The sequence below is a fragment of the Papaver somniferum genome, chromosome 3 (assembly GCF_003573695.1).
Source record: "Papaver somniferum cultivar HN1 chromosome 3, ASM357369v1, whole genome shotgun sequence".
In the NCBI taxonomy this organism is placed as follows: Eukaryota; Viridiplantae; Streptophyta; class Magnoliopsida; order Ranunculales; family Papaveraceae; genus Papaver; species Papaver somniferum.
In genome coordinates this window covers 214,219,286-214,226,196 of record NC_039360.1, presented here as the reverse complement: position 1 = coordinate 214,226,196, position 6,911 = coordinate 214,219,286, and positions in this window count along the sequence as shown.

Genomic DNA, 6,911 nt, shown 5'->3' with positions numbered 1-6,911 from the left:
GAATCTCCTTGGTTGGCATACTCTCATTGATTACAGGAGGAAGTACCCTGATGCGAAATTCCAATTGTTGTACACGAATTTGCACTCAAGCATACTAAAATTCATATATAAGTGACAGAGCTCTACTCAGATAGTTTCTGGACATCACAACCGGAGTCAACCAATCACATGGATAGATTAAGAAGATGGATGTAGAGAAAAACGTAGATGGATTTGATGTTGACTAAGGTGAACAATGTTTCCCATATCTGTCTGAAGGCCACTGCCAAAACGAACCTATCTTAATGGACTGAGATACTGGTCTGGACTAATATCAACACACTAACATATACAAGGGTACCATTGGTCGATAATCCTAACTCTAGGTCAACTCAGCTGGTATATACAAGGGTATCAGTGGTCGACTTTATTGAATTTATTTCGGTTGGTCTGATGGTCTGGTTTTCTTTCTTTTCTTTTTTTTTTTAATTTTTTTTTTTTTTCTTTTTTTTTTTTTTTTTTTTTGGTATCTCAATCACTCTATTTCACCCTAGCAGTGGTAACAACTTGATTCGTGAGCCCCATATAATCACTTAGAGAAACATATTTTAAAAAGAAAACAAAAGACAGAAGTGAAAAGGATTCAACGAGATATGGCGAAACTACCATGTTTTTTTTCCTAACACCTAAGCTCTGTGATTTTATGAATATACTCTTTAAATGTTTCCATCTACTCAGATTGGTTCCTCAACTCCTACAACCAAGATGCTTCCGTCCACTTAGATTGGTTAGTGCCATCCTTAATAGGCATAAATTTCTAGGATCTGGAGTTTAATATATATATATATTATTAAAAACTAACTCAAAGTTTTTTCCTCACCCCCAAACTTATATCTAACATTGTCCTCAATGTTTCAAAATGAAAGTGCAATACCAAAAAATATAAGTAACAACAGGAAACAGTAAAGAGAGAAGTCAGAAAGATAGTACCTGGATGAAGCGTAGAAATCCTTCAATGGGGAATAAGACAAAAATAAAAACTAATGTACAACAACAGCAGGGTCCTCCAGAGGGACCTTAACATCACCATGTATGGTTTTCCTCCCTACAATGCTAAGTTTATTTTCTTCAGCCAGAATTCGTTACCCGTAAAAATTAATCCTGGTAGACAGGATCTCCCAGCTCCGATTCTTCTATTGCATGACTGGGTAACTCCAAGAATGGTTTCAACCGTTGACCGTTAACCTTGAAAGTTTCTCCATTCTTAGGATTTTCAACTTCAACTGCACCATGAGGGAAAACAATTTTGACAAAGTATGGTCCGGTCCACCGAGACCTCAATTTACCAGGGAAAAGATGTAAACGAGAATTGTAAAGGAGAACTTTTTGACCCGGTTCAAATGTCTTTCGAATAATCGATTTATCATGAAATATTTTTGTTTTCTCCTTGTAAATTTTAGCACTCTGGTAAGAATCATTACGAATTTCTTCAAACTCATTGAGTTGCAGTCTACGGTGATCACCAGCAGTAGATAGGTCAAATTTTAGCCGTTTAATGGCCCAATAAGCTCGGTGTTCTAATTCTATAGGCAAGTGGAAGGCTTTACCGAAGACAAGTCTATACGGAGACATCCCAAGTGGAGTATTAAAAGCGGTTCGGTAAGCCCACAAAGCTTCTACTAAGTGCAAAGACCAATCCTTTCGGGTAGGGTTTACGGTTTTTTCTAAAATCTGTTTAATCTGCCTATTAGACACTTCAACTTGGCCACAAGTTTGTGGGTGGTAAGGTGTAGAAACCTTATGGGTAATGGAGTATTTCTTCATGAGTGCCTCAAAAGACCGATTACAAAAATGGGAACCTCCATCACTAATTATTTCTCTATGCATAACAAATCGAGAGAAAATATTGTCTCTAACAAACTTGATCACAAGGTGGCGATCATTTGCCTTGGTAGCGATTGCTTCTACCCACTTAGACACATAGTCAACAGCTAATAAGATGTAAAAGTTTCCATAAGAATTGACAAAAGGACCCATAAAATCTATACCCCACACATCAAATATTTCTATTATTAATATAGGACTAAGTGGCATCATATTACGTCGGGCCATTTTTCCTAACTTTTGACATCTATCGCAACTTTGACAAAATATGTGGGAGTCCTTAAACAGTGTTGGCCAATAAAGACCGGATTGAAAAACCTTCGCAGCTGTTTTCTTAGAACTAAAGTGACCCCCACAAGATCCAATATGACAAAAAGTCAGGACACTGGAGATTTCGTTGTGAGGAATACAAAGACAGATGATCTGATCAGGCAATATTTGAATAAGTACGGATCATCCCAGAAAAAATATTTTACCTCAGACAAGAGTTTAGCTCTATCCTGTTTATACCAATGGTCGGGCATTTGACCAGTTACCAAATAATTGACAATATTAACAAACCAGGGTAACACAGAGATGGAAAATAACTGTTCATCAGGGAACGTGTCATGAATCGGTCTCTCATCATCTCTAGTCTCATCAAGGATACAGGATAAATGGTCAGCTACTACATTTTTAGACCCTTTCTTATCACGAATATCTAGAGTAAATTCTTGGAACAACAATACCCATCTAATCATCCGTGGTTTCGAGTCCTTCTTTGAAAGGAGATATTTGAGCGCGGCATGATCAGAATAAACTATGACCTTAGACCCTAGAAGATATGATCTAAATTTCTCCAAAGCAAAAACGATAGCTAACATTTCTTTCTCAGTAGTTGTGTAATTCAACTGGGCATCGTTTAGGGTCCTACTAGCATAATAAATCACACTAGGTGCTTTATCACGTCGTTGGTCAAGGACATCACCAACCGCATAATCAGACGCATCACACATGAGTTCAAATGGGAGGTTCCAATCGGGTGGTTGGATGATAAGGGCAGAAGTCAGTAATAATTTAAGCTTCTCAAAATATGAAACACAGGCTTCATCAAACACAAAGGCAGTATCTTTAGCAAGTAGGTTCGACAGAGGTAAGGCAATCTTGCTAAAGTCTTTGATGAAACGACGATAAAATCCAGCATGTCCAAGGAAAGATCTAACATCTGTTACATTCTTAGGTGGTCCTAATTTTGAAATTAGGTCAACCTTGGCTTTATCAACTTCTAATCCTTTAGAGGACACCACATGTCCTAACGCTATTCCAGATTTAACCATAAAATGACACTTTTCTCAATTAAGGACTAAGTTCTTTTCTTTACAACGTTCTAGCACTAGTGTAAGGTGGTGCAAGCACTCATCGAACGAGGAACCAAAAACGGAAAAATAGTCCATAAAGACCTCGAGAAATAGCTCGACCATGTCCGAAAAGAACTTAGCATGCAACGTTGGAATGTTGCGGGTGCATTACACAACCCAAAAGGCATACGCCTATAAGCAAAAGTACCAAATGGACATGTGAAGGTTGTCTTCTCTTGGTCTTCCGGGACTATAGGGATTTTGTTATAACCGGAATAACCATCTAGGAAGCAATAATGGCTGTGGCCAGCTAATCTTCTAACATTTGGTCGATGAATGGTAAAGGAAAGTGGTCTTTCCTAGAGGCTGAGTTCAGATTACGATAGTCTATACATACTCTCCACCCGGTGGTAACACGGGTAGGTATCAATTCATTGTTCTCATTCACAACTACCGTAATCCCAGACTTCTTTGGGACAACTTGGACATGGCTGACCCATTTACTATCAAAGATGGGGTATATGATACCCGCATCTAACAACTTGAGCACCTCAGTGGTAACAACTTCCTTCATATTAAGATTCAAACGTCTATGCATTTCTCTTGAGGTTTTGGCACCTTCTTCTAGGTAGATGTGGTGCATACAATCAGCAGGACTAATTCCTTTCAAATCTGCTATAGTCCACCCTATTGCAGTCTTGTGCTCACGGAGAACACTAACTAGTCTACTTTCCTGATCGGGCTCTAAGTCAGAGGCAATTATAGCAGGAAGAGTATTTTCACTACCAAGAAATACATATTTCAGTGTATCTGGTAGCGGATTTAATTCAAGGGTGGGTGCCTTAATTGATGATGGGAGGGGTTTATCTATGGTCGGCGGAAGAGGTTCTGGTTTATGCTGCCATTTTCCAAATTTCATTACTGGCGCAGAGTCTAACAACACATTAACTTCTTTAAAATGACTATCCTCATCATAGTAGGCTCCAAAGTAGATCAAGCAGGCCTCTAAAGGATCACTAACACTATTGGTGGTAAAGGTATTCTCAACTAGAGAATCAATCATGCATATAGACTCATAGTGTTCAGGGTCCGGTGGGGCTTGTAACGCCTTAAAAACGTTCACCGCGATTTTCTGATTCCCAAAGGAAAATTATACTAGGACATTTTGACAATGTATGAATGCATTTGCAATGGCTAGAAACGGACGACCTAGGATGATTGTGATATTGATAGCTTGATTAGAGACATGTTGAGTATCCAAAATCACAAAGTCAACTGGATATATAAAGTTTTCTACCTGAACCAAAACATCTTCAATAATTCCACGTGGGATTTTGACTGACCTGTCGGCTAACTGTAGTGTTATCCTAGTTGGTTTCATCTCACCTAGTCCAAGTTATTCATATACCGAGAACGATAAAAGATTCACACTATCCCCAAGATCTAAAAGAGCATTTTCTATATTCTGGCTACCTATAACACATGTGACAGTAGGACAACCAGGATCTTTAAATTTGACTGGGTACTTTTGTGAAATTATAGAACTAACTTGTTGGGTTAAAAACGCATTTTTATGGACAATCGCGTCTCTCTTGACGGTGCACATCTCTTTTAAGAACTTGGCCATAGCCGGTACATGTTTAATTGCATCTAACAAGGGCAGGTTGATCTTAACTTGCTTAAAGATGTCTAGGATTTCAGCATAAGTACTAGGCTTTTTCTTAGAGAGTCTCTGAGGAAATGGTGCAGATGGTACGTACACTCTCTCAGGGGTACCTTCCTCACATGGACTCTTGGCACTCTCAGGATCATTAGGGTCTTTAGAAGAAGTTTGATCATCTTCAGTCTCTTTTTTCAGCTGGACTCTTGTCCTTAGGTGGTTCTACCGAGTTCTCTAATATTTTACCACTCCTAAGGGTGATAACTTATTTGACATGTTCGTTGTGGTTAGAACTACCTAACCCATTAACCTGGTTAACTCCTTTCGGATTCAGAGTCGGTTGGCTAGGAAATATCCCATTCTCCCTATCATTTAGCCTGCTTGAAAGTTGACTTATCTGTGTCTCTAAGTTGCTAATTGCTCGGTCACTATTTTGTTGGTACCGTTGACTCGTCAGGACAAAGTCATCAAACTTCTGACCAAAGTTATCAAACCTCTGACTTAAAAGGTTAATATTTTTGGTAGCCTCGGCATTGTTTATAACACTTCGTTCAATAAAGAGATTCAAATTTTCCTCTAAAGATGACACCTTTTTATCAACTGGATTCGGTTCTTGGACTTGAGATTGGTTCCTAGCAAAACCTGGTGGTGGGTTGCCTGAAGGTCCACCCTGTTGGGCACCTTTAGACCACGATAAATTAGGGTTATTTCTCCAACCTGGGTTATAGATATTAGAATAGGGATCAAACTTAGGTCGTCCCTCATATTTAGAGTTCATGCCACCATGTAGGACACTAACCTGGTCACGGGTAGTTTCACTAGGGTAAAAACATGGGGCACTGACGTCTAGTATGACTTTGGTGACCAGAAATGGTACATGGATACGTTCTGGGCTCACTATTACAACTCATAGTCTGGGTAGACCTTTGGTTCATTTATAAGGACTCTATACGACTAAGGATATCAGATCCACTATCAACCCTATTGACCATATGAATATGGTTCCTAGTTATTTCGGGCCCCTCATTGAAGCCCATTGACGATTCTTTTCAGCTAACTCGATGAACTCGTCAAAACATTCATCTGGGTCTTGATGGGTAAATTCTCCTCCACTCATTGTTTCCACCTGCATTCGGGTTTCACTATCAAGGCCCTCATATAAGATTTGGGCCATGTGGGCTTTCTCAAAGCCATGGTGCGGGCATTGGTATAATAATTCATTAAACCTTTCTATGTAATCATGTAGTCTCTCACCTATTTTCTGCTTAAAGGTTTGGATAGACTGCCTAACAGCAACAGTCTTGTGATGTGGGTAGAACTTCTTAACAAAGGCCTCTATAAGGCCATCCCAGGTGGTGATTGTTTTAGAGGGAATTAAATGGTACCACTCATTGGCTCTCTCTTATAGGGAAAAAGGAAACAAACGCAACCTAAGCATATCTTTAGGGACATTCAGGTAACTCATTGTGTCACAGATCATTTCAAAGTTCCTTACGTGGGTATACGGATTTTCATTCTCTATTTCCCTAATTTTTTGAAGCATGCTAAATGTCCCAGGTTTAATATCAAACTTAACGGTAGTGGCCGGTAAAACAACCTCAGGTTCACGTATCACTCTAGACGGGTTCAAACGGCCCCTAAGGGTTTAGGTTGGCGGAACTTCATCATCATTTTCATTAACCATCCTGGCAAAAATCGAAGTACCACCTATATCCGTGTAGCGGGTCGGAGTCAAATTAAAAAGGTCGTTTTCCTCAAGTCTATTTCCTACTCGTTTCCAACGGCGCATACACAAGCAAGAATACTAGTGAAGCAAGAAAATCGTGCACATGCAAATGCATGGTTTACTAAATTAAGTAAGCTTGGTTTACCTCAGAAAAATATACCTACAGGTACAAGGCTGAGGCTTGTGGAATTTTGACTGGTAACTCCCATAAGGCCCAAGGCACGGGTTCGGCGTACTTTTCCACAGGTTTCCTAAATTCGGTAATTCTGTCGATGCAATATGGTGTGTGCAACGTGTGTTTTTTTTTTTTCAAAAATAAAATAAA